General features: G+C 53.0%; 1 long non-coding RNA gene across 9 annotated transcripts; it reads left to right on the top strand.

The window, feature by feature from the left end:
• Positions 1-463: 463 nt before the first annotated feature.
• On the top strand, positions 464-9,842 carry Gm13021. Of its 9 annotated transcripts, none has more exons than XR_003955154.1 (7): positions 468-509; positions 952-1,086; positions 1,438-1,511; positions 2,503-2,599; positions 3,707-5,767; positions 9,448-9,542; positions 9,703-9,842. It is a non-coding gene; the product is annotated as a predicted gene 13021 (long non-coding RNA). The 9 variants fall into 9 exon arrangements; XR_003955155.1 differs by having other exon boundaries at positions 470-509; positions 995-1,086; XR_003955157.1 differs by lacking the exons at positions 952-1,086; positions 1,438-1,511 and having other exon boundaries at positions 464-509; positions 3,707-3,772; positions 4,084-5,767.
• The last annotated feature ends 4,183 nt before the right edge of the window (positions 9,843-14,025 follow it).

Consider the following 14,025-nt stretch of genomic DNA (forward strand, 5'->3'; position numbering starts at 1 on the left):
TCCTCCCTTCCCCAGCACCTCGGGGTGCTGGCTGCCTTCCATTGCTCTGCGCTCTGAACAGTCTTCACAAACGCCCCCTTCTCTCTGAGCCTCGTTTATCCCTCCTGGGAAAAAGCTGGTGCCTGTCTGGTCAAGTCACCAGGCCAGCCCGGGCAGGGCTTCTTCAGAACCCCTAGATGTGGAGGGTGTGTTGGCAGAGGCAGAGTTCTTGGGTATGAGGCAAAGGCTGGAGCTCTGGCCTGCAAAGTTCACCCTTGAAGTCTGAAGCCAGCAGAGGGATCTGATGCTGTCTGCAAACACAGCTTGAGCAATGCTGCCCCTTGGGAATTGGGGTCAAAGTCTGGGCTTCTACACCAGAGTGAGAGATTGGCTGGATTCTAACAGAACTGGGGGGGGGGAGGGGGGGGAAAGGTGAAAGGAGAGAGGAAAAGAAGATGAAAAGGAGGAAGGAGGAGAGAGAGGAGGGGGAAGAGAGGAGAAAAGGAGGAAGCAGAGGACGTGGGGCAAAGGTAAGAGGAGACTAGGGGGAAGGGAGGAGGGAGGGGAGGAGGGTAAAAAGAATGGGAGCAACTAGAGGGAAGGAGAAGAGTGGAAAGGGAAAGACCGGAGAACAAAGAGGGGAGGGAAGAGAGGAAGCAGAGAGGGGATAGAAGGAGCTGGAAGGGGAGGAGAAAGATGAAAGGGGTAGGAAAGAAGAGAAAGAAGATGAGCAAGGAAGAAGGGAGAAGAAATGGAGGAGAAAGAGGAGGAAGGGGAAGAGGAAGAGGAAGAAGGGGAGGAGGAGGAAAATGACGGAGATAAAGGCTGGAGAGGAAGGAAGAGGTAGGGTAGGAGGGTATGGAGGAAGAAGAATAGAGAAAAGGTGGTGCAGGAGAGAAGGACCAAGGGAAGGAGGGACTGTAGAGGTGGGGGAGGAGGGAATGGAGAGGTGAGGGAGGAACCCTCCTCTAGTCTTATTCCTGAGAGACAGACACAAAGCACACCCTAACTCCAGGAGACCAGAGAGGCATGTGGCACCTTAGGGAGGAGCTGGCTGGGCTTCTGTCCATCTGCAGAGGCTCATGGGACACAGGCTGAGGTTGACAGGTAGGTGCACTCTCTGCAGGTGTGGGGCTTTCTTGGACTTGCCCACCCCCACAGCTGAAGGGAGGGAACTCCAAGTCCGCCTGGACTGAGCTTATGCTGACATGACTGAGCTCTGCTGGAATTGTGTGAGATTACATTTCCTGCCCTCGGGCGGAAAGGGAGCTGGAGACAGAAATTCAAACTCCCGGGTAGCAAAATGAAGTCACAACACTTGACACTCCCGAGTACATGGTGGGAACGTTCATGCTGACTAGATCCAAAGACCCCGAGCGAGAAAATAATACAAAGAGCCTGTGGGGGTGGGAGTGCCCTAGACACCATCTACAGAACCTCCTGGTGTCCCACCTACAGGACACCCAGGATCCCTGCTGAGGACAGGACCCCCACCCAACCCCTCCCGGGTGGCTTCTCTTCCCAAGTCTAAGGTATAAACAAGAGGAGACCAAGCCTGGAGACATGTTTGGGAAGTCATATCCACAAAGAGCCTTGTGGATCTCCAAGACCTGGAACAGAGGCACTGGGCCTCCTCAGAGAGCTTCCCAGCCTGGCACACCATGGGGCTCGGGACAGGGTGGCTCTTTATGGTGGTGGTGGGTCTCCACCACTGTCAAATGTCTCCTGAGGCTCTGTTGCAGGGGTTTCCTCCCTTCGAGATAGTATCTGAAGGCTCTCCAGGCCCAGTTGTGACACATGGGTGGGTGGGCAGGCTTGTCTCTGCCAGCAGTGGTGAGGATGCGCCCACCTGGCCTAGACATCTGTTATGATGGTTAATCTTGTCAGCTGGCAGGATTTTAGAATCACCATAGAAACAAGCCTCTGGGCATGTCTGAGAGGGAGTTTCTACATGAAGTTAACAGAGATAGTAAGTTCTGCCCGGAATGTGGGCGGCGCTATTCCCTAGGCTGGGGTCCAGGGATTGACAGAAAGGAGGAAGTGAGCTAAGCACGTGAGACCGCCTTGTAACCGGCCGCCTCTGCCTCATATCCCTGCCAGGATGAACTGTGCCGCCCTCAGACTGTGAGCCTGAATAAACTCTTCCTCCCTTTAGCTGCTCTTGCCCAGTGTTCTATTACAGAAATAATGAAACAAGCTAATAACTTTATTCTGGGATCCTTACATGAAATGGAACAGTGTCAGCCAGGTCTGAACCCAGAGTGACAGAAGTGGTTAAAGGCAGAGGAGACAAATACAACTTAGTGGGGGGGATGCAAAGAGCCCTCGCCAGGATACCTGTGACCTCTCAGCCTTGGTTATGTGCCATGATCCTGGTAAATACTCATCTAACAGTTGGCTAGACCTGGGGTCACCGGGTGAGAGGAGGGGCAGGGAGCTGTTGGTCAGAGGACAGCACCAAGTCTATCTCAGGCTTGATTCGTCGGGTCTATCTCAGTTCTTTGGGCATGCTCCCCTCTCTAGGCTGTACCTCAGGCTCAAGACTATCTGCTGACCTCCCTGGGGCACCGCTGTGGGCCAAACCGTGTGCACTCCATACTTGGAGACTAGACATCACAAGGTAGGACTGTAATGGGGGTGGGGGCACTACCCACTTGACCACAGCCATCCATTCTGTGCCGTGAGACAGAACAGCTTCAAGGCATGGGACCACAGCAGCGGAATCAATTAAAGACAGGGGGACAGATACCAAAGTGCCCCAAAAGTGGCTCTCCCAGCTCAGGGGAGCCACCTTCCACCCTGGGCTCACAGCAACAATGACTCCTCCCCTCCCTGTGCTCACCCAGGCACCTGGCTCTCCACCTACCTCTTCTTCTCTCTTCCTGTGCCTACTGGGCGTCCAGGACGCTGCAGACCTCGCATCTCCCTCCAGAGATCTCGGGCAACTGCTCCACTGCACCTGACCTGTTAGCAGTGTGAGATGGAGCCGGGTTTTCTGTCCTTCTCAATTTTCTTATCTTTGAAATTAGCATAATGATAGTACGACCTGTAGGGAGGACTCAGTGAGTTATTGTGGAACTGCCCTTGGCCCCGAGCCTCCGATGCAGTAAAGGAACAAGCGGTTGGTAATTGAGCTTCTCCTCAGCCCCCACACTCTCCTGGGGCTCTGCCTTTCCAAACCACCAGCTTGACCTTCAGCTCCAAGGTCAAGGCACCCACCAGGACTCTCTTTCCCCACAACCGGCTCAGCAAAGGCTTGTCTCTGTCATCAAGTGCTACGTGACAAATGACCCGGTCACGGCGCTAGCTTAAAACCAGAAATCCCGCCTGCCTCGCTGAGGTGTGAGTTAGGACACAGAGAACAGCCTGTCCGAGTGACTATGTCCCAGCCATAGCTGTTTCCAGGCTGGCTTAGAGCTGAAAGAGCAGCTTCTAAGATGGCTCACTCGTGTGGCCTTTGGCAGGAGACCTCAGAGCCCCACTGATGCTGCCAGCAGGCCTCAGTTTCTCCCACAGTTCTTCCACAGGGTGATCTAGCACAGCATCTGGCTCCCTCAGAGACCCCTGATTCAAGTGAGGAGCAAGTCTCAGGGCTTTGCCAAAGCTAGTTTTAGAAGAGACAATCCATTCGGTTTCTTGTCATTGCTTTCCTTGAGCTCATGTAGCCCAGGCTAGCTCTGAACCCATTATGACCTTGAACTCTTGATCCTTCTGCCTCTGCTTCCAGAGTACTAAGATTGCAGGCATATGAACCATAGCAGGAGGGGTCTACATAGGACATAATGCCATTATGGTGAGTGACTGCCACACTTTCCCAGGCCAAAGCCATTCCCACCTCATGACCGTTCAGTTAAGGGTGTTGGGACAACGGGCAACTGTAGTCATCTAAGGCAAGCCTTTGAGCCTTTGCACACACTGTTCCCTCATATCCCAGAATGTCCTTCCCCACATCCCAGAATGCCCCTCCCCATATCCCAGAATGCCCCTCCCCACATCCCAGAATGCCCTTCCCCACATCCCTTCCTACCTGTGTGTAAGGCTGAGGAGGGTCTGCAAAGTTTCTCCAGCCCTGATGGAGCTGAGGTGTGCCTATCCCTCGCCCAGGCACTCACAGCCACCGAGCAGCCTACAAGGCGATGACAGTCATGACTGCTGCCCAGCAATTCAGTCATGTGTTTCTGAAGGCCTTGGGCTGCCCCTGTAGCTCCCCAGTCACTGCCCTTCAGGAAGGAAGGGACCCAGAGAGCTCCAGAAGAAAACTTCCTGAGCCGCTGAAGAGGGACGTCTGACAGCCTCGTTCCGGGTTCAGGGGAGACCCTGTGTCAAGGGAGTAAGACATGGACATGTGCAGCACACACACATGCACACTGAACACACACACATGCACACTGCACACATACACATGTACACTGCATACATACACATGCACACACATGCATACTGCACACACACACATGCACACACACACATGCACATTGCACACACACACCATTCACTCTCGCACATACACATCATACACACATACTGCACACTCATACCACATACACATCACACACAATCACTCATACGTGCATACTACACACACACATGAATGAACACATCACATACATACACACACATGCACACAACACACACCATACATATACCACTCACATACACATGCCCTCTGCACACACACACACATACACCATTCACTCACACACATACACATCATGCACACATACTGCACCCACACGCACACATCACACAATCCACTCACACATGCACACTGTACACACACACACACACACATGTACACATGCACGCATGCGCATGTACACACACACACACACCATTCACTCACACACATGCACATCATATACACATACCGCACACACATACCACACACACATCACACACAATCACACACACTCAAGTGCCCTGATACATGCAAACACACATACACACAAACAGGCACACACGCACAGCCAGTCAGCCCAGCTGGCTCTCATAAATACGTACAGTGCTAGGTCTCTTGGACCATAAACTCTTCTCCTGTTCCTAGTTCCAGGGGCAGCCTGGCCCATGGGGAAGAGATGAACAGTAAGAAAGTGGGGTGGGGAGTGCCAACCTGAGGTTGGCCCACCAGGTCTGCCACAGTCAGGCCTCCAGCCTGTTCACTGAGCGCCTCCTCTGGCCAGAAAGAGAAGCGCACCCTGCCTCACTCACCCATGGCACAGGGTTCCTGCAGCCTTGAGGTACAGGCCTTTAATTTTTATGTGTGCTTAGCCACTTGTCCTAGTGAGGAAATAATTTAATTAACTCTGAGAACTGTAATTAATTTTAATTGTTCATGGTAATTCATTGCTGAATACTCTATTAATAATTATTAAAATCTTAATGCCCAGTTACTGTCCTGTGATAGAATAATTAAACGCTTGTGTGGGGGACACTTCATTTCAAGTACCTCTTGTCCCTCCATCCTCCAGAGCTAAGTTTTCTACCCTCAGCCAAGTCCCCTGGGGGCTCCCAAAGGTGGTGGCTTCTCTCAGGCCTCTGGGAAGGATGCTGTGGTCATCCACTCTGCAGCAGGCAGAGGAGAGAGTAGCCACCACCACAGCACAGCTGCCACGGGAAGCCCTGTGTACTCCTCTCTTCTGACCTGGCCACACAATGACCTCACAGTGACCTTGAGAATGGAGGTTAATTAGGTCATCGCATTAGTCGACATTCACCACACCCTCTGCCCACACTAACTGCTGACACAGGAGCCATTCTGGAGACACGGACAAAGTGCTGACCCCCAAAGGTAAATGCTAGTACTTGGAGTTAAGCCATGGGTGAGTGGGTGGATGGAAATATAGATTGACAGGTGGAATAAAGATGAATGATGGATGGATGGGTGATGGATGAATGATGGATGCATGGATAGATGGATGGATGGGTGATGGATGGATGAATGGATGGATGATGGGAGGATGGATAAATGAATGAATGATGGATGGATGATGGACGGATGATGGGTGGGTGGATGGATGGAAGGACAGGTAGATAAATGGATGGATGGATAGGTGGACCCAGGTTCAGTTCTCTGTAACCACATGGCAGCTTACAACTGTCTATAACTCCAGTTTTAGAGGATCTAATTCTCTCTTCTGGTCTACATGAGCACAGCACGCACACATACACACACACACACACACACACACACACACACACACACACACACACTGCACATATTATAGGCAAACAAACACGCCACACATAAAATAAAAATAAATCTTTTTTAAAAGTTGGAGAGTGGCCCGTGCGAAGGGAGACTGTATGATGAGCTTCAAGAGCCTCTCACAGACGAGCGAGGCACTGAGCTGACTGCCTCAGTGACACAGTGCTACCTCAGCAAACATGAGGACCTGGCTTCGATCCCAGAGAAGGTGGAAAGGAAAGGAAAGGCCGGACACCACTAGAGCTGTGCGGCAGGAATGTCAGAAAGCCTTCCTGGAAGGTGGATGCCTGAGCTGGCATTACACAGAGTTTTTAAACTTGAATAGGAAAGAAAAATGGTTTCCAGACTGAGTGTATCATGTGCAAAAGTCCCTGGGACAGGAGAGAATATGCCGTGGTTTAAATGAGAATGGCCGCCGTAGACGCATATATTTGAATACTCAGTCAACAGTTAGTGGAACAGTTTGGGGAGGATTAGGAGGAGTGGCCTTACTGGAGAATGAGTGTCAGCAGGGGTTGGGCTTTAAGGGTTTAAAAGCCCACACCAGGCCTAATCTTTCTCCGACTCTGTCACTCTGTCTCTCTCTATCTCTCTCTTTCTGTGTGTGTGTGTGTGTGTGTGTCTGTCTCTTTGACTGTCTCTGTGTGTGTGTGTATGTGTGTGTCTGTCTCTTTGACTGTCTCTGTGTGTGTGTATGTGTGTGTCTGTCTCTCTGACTGTCTGTGTGTGTGTGTCCTCTCTCTGTATTTCTGTCTGTTGGGATGTAATGCTCTCAGCTATTGGCTATTGTATTGGCTCAGTCCCATGCCTGACTGCTTCCTGCCATGATGAAAATGGCCTCAGCTTCTGAAACTGTAAGCAAGCCCCCAGTTAAATGATTTCTTCTATAAGAGTTGCCGTGGTCATGGTGTGTCTTTAGAGCAAGAGAACAGTGACCAAGACAAAGTGTGAGACACAGGGCAGGAGGTGGTCCAGGAGAGCAGTGAGACAGGGAAGGGTTGACCCTCACACAGAGGAAGCCGTGTCCTACAGTGTGAGCCAAGTTGTACTACATGGGACAGAAGTCCATCCGAGGTTGGCTGTGTGAATGGGTGGCACTGTCTCTGACTGCCTCAGACACCATAGCTCGCTGGCCAAATCTCAATCTTAAATCTGGGAGCTGAGCACACTAGGAGCAAACCAGAAGAGCTGGGCAGGGGGCAGCTTGAAGAAAGGCATCCAGAAGCAGCCAGAACTGTGAAGTCGGGGAGGAGGGCAAATCAGAAGGAGCAGAAATCTCCGTGGGCCCCTCAGCTCTGAAGGCATCCCTAGAACACTCGCTCAGACATTCCAGTCACATCTACTGAATAGCTAAGGCATGTACAGCAGCTGTTAGAAGAGAGACCTCCCTGTGGGGCGTTTACTCCACTCGAATGTGCTGAGCCTCCAGTGCTCCAAGAGTGTGGGCTGCAGCAGAGAACTAAACAGGTGGCCTCGGTTTTGTCACCTGCTCAACACCTGGAAAGCAGAGCACAGCTCGTGCAAAGGTCAGATTACCCTCAGATTGTGTCACCTGACTTTAGCTGTCACCGTGACCAGGCTGTGGGTCCAGGTGTTGCGACAGTATTATGTCCAATAGTGCTCTGTTACTGTAAGAAAACACCTGAGACAGTCAACTTAAAGAGATGAAAGGTTTTTTAGTGCACAGTCTCGAAGCTTTCAGTTGTTTGGAGACCGTCACAAAACAGCCCGACACAGCATGGCAGGGGCATACAGCAGAGGAGAGATGGTTCACATCATAGGATGTGAAACATCACAGTCAGGATGAGAAATAGGAAGGAGGAACAGATCCAACAATCCATGACCCTCTTGAGGACACACCGTCCATAACTAAAATCCACCACCACCTCCCAAGAGTGTTGGACAAAGCCCTTATAACATGGGCAGGAAGGGTACAGAGAAGGTCCAAACGGCAGCAGGCATTCAAGGGTCCTTGCTTCGGGAAGATCTGTGGGCCCAGAACATCCCATGAGCAGACAACACTGCAGCTCCCCACCCCGACTTCCTCCCGGACTCCACCCCACCCCCAGAGCCTCCACTGCAGCCTCCAAAGAGCTGCTGGTATTCTGCTCACAGCTCTGCTCCCTGGGCCTGGTCCCTGGCAGGGCTGAAAATTGCTTCTATTTCCCACAACCTTGGTGAAGGCCTTTTGGCACTGCAGACAGCAAAAGAAGAGTGTTGAGCACCTGGGGCCCCAGCTCTAGAAAGATAACCACATAAGGCAAGGCCCTCACTCTGCCTGCTCAGCAGCAGTGAGGCAGGCCTCAGTCCAGGGCCAGGAAGCAGCTGGGAAATTTAGAGGGGTGAGATACCTGTGTGCCCAGCCCAGGGGAGGCCAACTGTGAAGCGCTCAGGACAAATGTTCTTGCCCAACCCCCTGAGAGGCACAGGGACAGCCCAGCTTCAGAGAAGAACACTGCAGGATACATATGTGTGCACAACTACATACATGTATACATGCACCCACACACATATACACATGTAATTACATGCACAATTAATAGACATACATGTATACAAAGACATAGTCTATGGGTGTACATGTGTGTATTTATGTACATGTGCACATATGTGACTACCCATCCACATACATGTACATGCACATGTGAGCATACACTCAAGCATGCATGTATATGCACATGTGTATACATGCATGTGCACACAGAATGCATGCTAGTCAGCTTCACTAAGAGGTCCAGCTTCTTACACATTTTCCCAGGGGACAAGGATGGGTCCACAGAGATGACACCTCCATCTGTTGCCACCATCCACCACTGAGACAGTTCAGTCCCATGAACTCTACATGTGGCTCCCGCATTCTGTTGCAGTGACATGGGGACAGGGTGGCTGTCAGGGTGTAGGTTGCAGGTAGGGAACTAGGTTATAGATGAACTGAAAACTCTATCCTGTGGCTCCCAGAATCCAGAATACACACACACACATGCATGCACGCCATAGACTCTAAGCAGAGAGGCTGGGAGGGTGGACTGCAGGCCCCTGGGCTTCCACCAGGATGGACACCATCTCCCTAGACCCCAGACAAAGGAGCCAGGCATCCTCCTACTTAACAGTACCCCCCCTAGAGGAAGTAGAGAGAATCTGCAGCTTGACTCAGCGGGGTTCACACCTATGGAGCTTGTTCATGAACAAGACAGGTATGGCTCAGCCCTTATGGAGATCCATAAATGCCTAATAATGCGCTTTCTATCCTGCATGCACAGCAGTTATGAGAAGTGGCGAGTCCCGAGGGTACCTGGGGAAAAGAGGATGCGAGTCCACCCTCCCTCTGGTCTTAGCCTTTGGAGTCAGGCCAGGAGAGGTAACAGAGGACTGCCCTCTGCCTGCCTGCCCTCCCTAGCTTGAAGCATGAGGGAAGGGAAGGGGAGGGGAGGAAAGGGAGGAAAGGGGAGAAGAGAGGAGGGGACACAGCACACGACACTGAGTGCCCTCCTATCCCTTCTTGCTCTTCTTCCCTCCAGCAGGAGCTGCAGATCCGAAGCCCAGCCCCAGCACCCACAGAGGATTGCCGCCGCCACTGGACCCTCAGTATTTAAATCACCCATTGACTTAAACAATCATACCCTGCCTCTGCTTTGAGAATAAAGGCCCCACCACCATGGAGCTGCTTCCTTCCTTCCACTGTGGGTCTTCCCAGCCTCCGAGTACATCCTCTTTGTGAAAGACGGGAGCCCCTGGAACCCCAGCAGGCTGGGCCCCAAACTCTGGTGCAGATGGTGCGAGCAGCTGTCCTTGAGCAAGCCACACTTTATGCCCTGGACTTTTCCTCAATACACATGGTTCCAAACCCTCAGTCCTTCAGGATTTCCGATCTGTCTCTTCTGAATTCGGCATCCTGCAGAATCTGCTGGAAGCCGCACTAAAAGTAACTTCCAGAGGCTGTTTGTCCTTGGGGTACGCAGCCCCCTTCTGTTGACTCCAGTGTAGAGCAACATTCAGTTCTTCTTTCCCTGCGCATGGCCTGGGCCAGCCGATCCAGGTTCTGAGCCAGGCCCCTCCCTTCTTGACTGGGTCACTCAGTGATGGTCATTTAACATCTCAGAACTCACGGAAGAAAGCACATGCAACTTCTATGCCCTGCCCCATACATCCTTCTGTCCTGCTGGGCACACACACACACACACACACACACACACACACACACACACAAACACACACCTGGCTTTAAAATATTCAGTGCAGAAATGAGGGAAGGGAGACTGCCTGTGTTCTGAGAGTCTCCCCATCAGGACAGATGGGTGGGTGGGGTGTCATCCCCTCCCTCCGGCTGTCAAAGGACTTCCATGAGATTCCTTACAGAACTAGATCTGCATTCTGCTGGACACTTGGTGGTCAAGCAGAACAGGGAAGGGTATAAATCAGGGCAGAGTGGCCCAGGATCAAAGAAAAGTGGGGACTGCTGAGAGGATCCCAGTGGGACCTCTGAGACCTCAGCAGCAGAAAGGCAGCAGAGGAAGCCCCTAAAAAGAGCTGGGCTCTGAGGAGAATGTGGGAGACCCCAACCTGTGCTAAGCCAGAGAACTAGCATTGCCTTTCCACAGAGATCTCCTCGGGCTCTGCCAGCTTCCAGCTTCTGGCTCTCCCACCCCCGAAAACCCCAAGGGCAGGACACTGGGAACTATTGCTGAAGGAGGCTGGCAGAGTAAGCTGGCAAACTGAGTCCCAGGCCCTGCCCTCACAGCTTCCACCTCAGACTCGGAGATGGGGCAGGCATGAATGGGAAGAAAGAGGCAAATGTCCCTGCGTGTCAATGTGGCCAGAGCACTCCAGTACCCAAGGAAGCCGCGGGACATGCTCTAGACATCCTCATGGCAATGGGCAGCACCCTAGAGCCTGTGGGAACAAGGCAGGGGTGAGAATCCCATGTGTGACTACTGATCCCATCCATCCAAATCCCCACCAATGGGGCACATGAGCCCAGATCATGGTCAAGGTTGATGCATGGCTAAAGCACAGCTACATGAGGTCTGTGAACTGCCCAGGGCTCCCTGTTGGCTGGAGCCTCCATCTCCATGAGGCAGACAAGACTTGCCAGCAGGAGTCATGTGGAGGGCTAGGAAAAGGACTTCTGCAGGAGCATTTACATTCAAATCTAGCCTGGGCTACAGGTGACAAGGTAAGACCTAGGAATGGAGGTCAGTGGTAGAGCTTGGGCTTGCTTAGTGTGTGCTAGCCCAAGATTTGGTTCTCAGTATCAAAGAAGAAAAGTTGCCCTGGACTCCTTCAAACCTCTTCAATAGCAGACAGAGCCTCTGCCTTGGAGGAAAGGGGCTGAAAACTGGGTTGAGAACAAAGAAAAGGGGGAGAGGGGGTGATGCATGGGCCCTGGGGCACAGCCCTAGGGCACATCCCTGGGCAACTTCCAGAGGCAGTTGTCACTCCTGGGAAACACAGCCACTCATCGCCAATCGCAAGTAGCCTGGCACAGGCCAGGACCTTCCAGGGAATGCCCCGTAGGTGCTAGGACTACAGCTGATTCAGCAGGAGCTACATTCAGCCGGCAGTGCTGGGCCTGCAGCTATATCAGCTGCCCACACAACAGTCTTTGACACTGGCTGGTTCTGGCTGGGGCAGGTCAGGCTCCTGCCAGTGCTGTGAAGCCAGGCACTGAGATTTTGACCACCTGCTGCTGTCTCTGGCTCCTTCTCCCCAGGGAGCATCCATGCGTGAATCGCCACAGCTGCCCATGGGTAAGAGGGACCTTCCTGCCGGAGACACATCTGGAGCTGAGATGATCCTCAGAGCAGAGCCAAGGCACAGCCTGCCTCACAGGCAGCTCACTGGGGCTCTCTGAAAGGCAAATGGCTGCTCTGTGGCCACTGGCTGGCAAGGCCCATGCAGAGTGAAAAGGAAAGCGGAGAGGGTGTTTGTCCTTGGCTGCTCTCAGACAGGGGTGGGTGGGTGTGGGAATGTTGAGCTGAGCTCTTGACCTGCTGGCTGGCTAATTGACTCATGTCCTAAGACTAGCTGAACCCAGCTGCTGCTGTGGCTGTTGGCTCTGACTTCCCTGCTAGACCAGAAGAGCTGCCCCATCTGGCTGGAACGTTTTATTCACAGAAATCTCCCTCTTGGAGGTCCAGGCCTGACCTCTGTGTGTTTGGACTAGGTTCTATGTATGTGTCCATGTGGCATAGGCCAGCGTGTACACGTGCGTGTGTACATGTGTGAGTACGTGCCTCTGCCTGCCTGTTACCAGAGGTTAATATCAAGTCTCTTCCTAGATTGCCCAATTGCTCTTCTCTTGTTTTTTGAGACAGTCTCTTGCTGGCCTGGAGCTCACATATTGCCAAGGCTGGCTGACCAGGAAGCCCCTGGGACCCTCCTACCTCCATTTCCCCAGCTCTGGGATTACAGGCAAGTGCCATCTTTTTACTTGGGTGCTGGGGACCAGAGCTCGGGTTCTCCTGCTTGGACAACAGGCCCTTTACCCGCTGAGCCCTCTCCTCAGTTCCTACCTCTGTCATTTTTTTCTCCCCTAGGTTGTGACACCAGGGGGCTGAGGCTGGCAGGGAGCACTTGGAACTGGGTGAACAGACAGAAGCAAGGAGCCACAGGGGTCTCAGCTGCGGCTTCACTGGCCCAGGTCGCGAGGGGGACACAGTCTGGCATCCCTGGGACTCCAGCATCTCAGCACACGCTCCTTGAGCTATTCTTGGTGGTTTGGCCGGCCCCTCCCTGCCCCCCTTGACAAGTGGAGTTTAATTATTTACAACAGCACTTTACCGCCGTGGCTGAACCCACCGGAACGTATTTTGTGAGAGTAATGAAGGCTCAGTAATGCGAGACCTCTCCACAGCTCCTGTCACTAAATCAGGGTCCCGAGTCCCCTGGACTGCACAGGCATCTTCCCACCCTCCCTCTCAGAATCCAGGGCTGGCAGGCAGGGGGAGGGGACTGCACAGGTGTGTCTGAGACATTTTTCCTCATTTGGGGGAGAAGGATGAGGTAGGTTGCGTGAAAAAGGAGTTCCAGTCTTCCGAGATGGGACCAGAGGGCACCACACAGCCCCGAGGCAGGTAGGACATGACCTGTGGTGTTCGCTGCCACCACCACCCCCCAGAGGGCACAATGACCTTAGAGAAAGTATGCCTGGGAGTCATCAACTCATGTCTCTGCAGGGTTGCTCTGTGCCTCAGTTTCCTCATCTGTAAGCTAGGGAAATTGGAGGTCTTTCTCCTCTATTTCTTCCTACAGCCTCTCTGTGTCCCTCGCAGCAGCAGCAGCGACGAGTCACACTCTGTCTCACACTTGACCTTGTACCCCTGGATCCCCCACAGCCCATGAGCCAGGAGGAGAGCCTGTGGCTCCAGGTGACACCTGTCACCTGTCCTTACTAGGGACAGGAGCTGGGGTGGGCCTCCACTTCTGTGCCTCCTCCTCTCCTCAGCCCCACTCATTAATGAGACCCTGAGGACACAAATGAGCCCGGCTTTGTCCAGGGCACCTGCTGCCAAGACTGGAGTGAGACTCTTGTAGCCATGGTCAAGTGGAGAGAGACCAGGTTCGGGCCCCTCCCCCCACCCCCCCACCCCCCCTCACGCCGAGGCTGGAGACATGCTGGATCTGAGAGAGCAGATGGGGGGGGGGGGAGGTGACCTCCAGGTGCTGAAGGAAAGAGACCGTTGCAAGGAGCACATGCCTGGGGCATCCCAGCACAAGGGGGTGCAGTTACCCAGGATGCACTTGGGTTAATGAGATCAAGGACAGACAGGGCTGCAGTACAGCAGTGGAACCCCAAAGTCTTGGTAAATGAGAGCGAGGTGTAAGGTGAGCCAATGCTGGAA

The sequence above is a fragment of the Mus musculus genome, chromosome 4 (assembly GCF_000001635.26).
Source record: "Mus musculus strain C57BL/6J chromosome 4, GRCm38.p6 C57BL/6J".
Classification (NCBI taxonomy): Eukaryota; Metazoa; Chordata; class Mammalia; order Rodentia; family Muridae; genus Mus; species Mus musculus.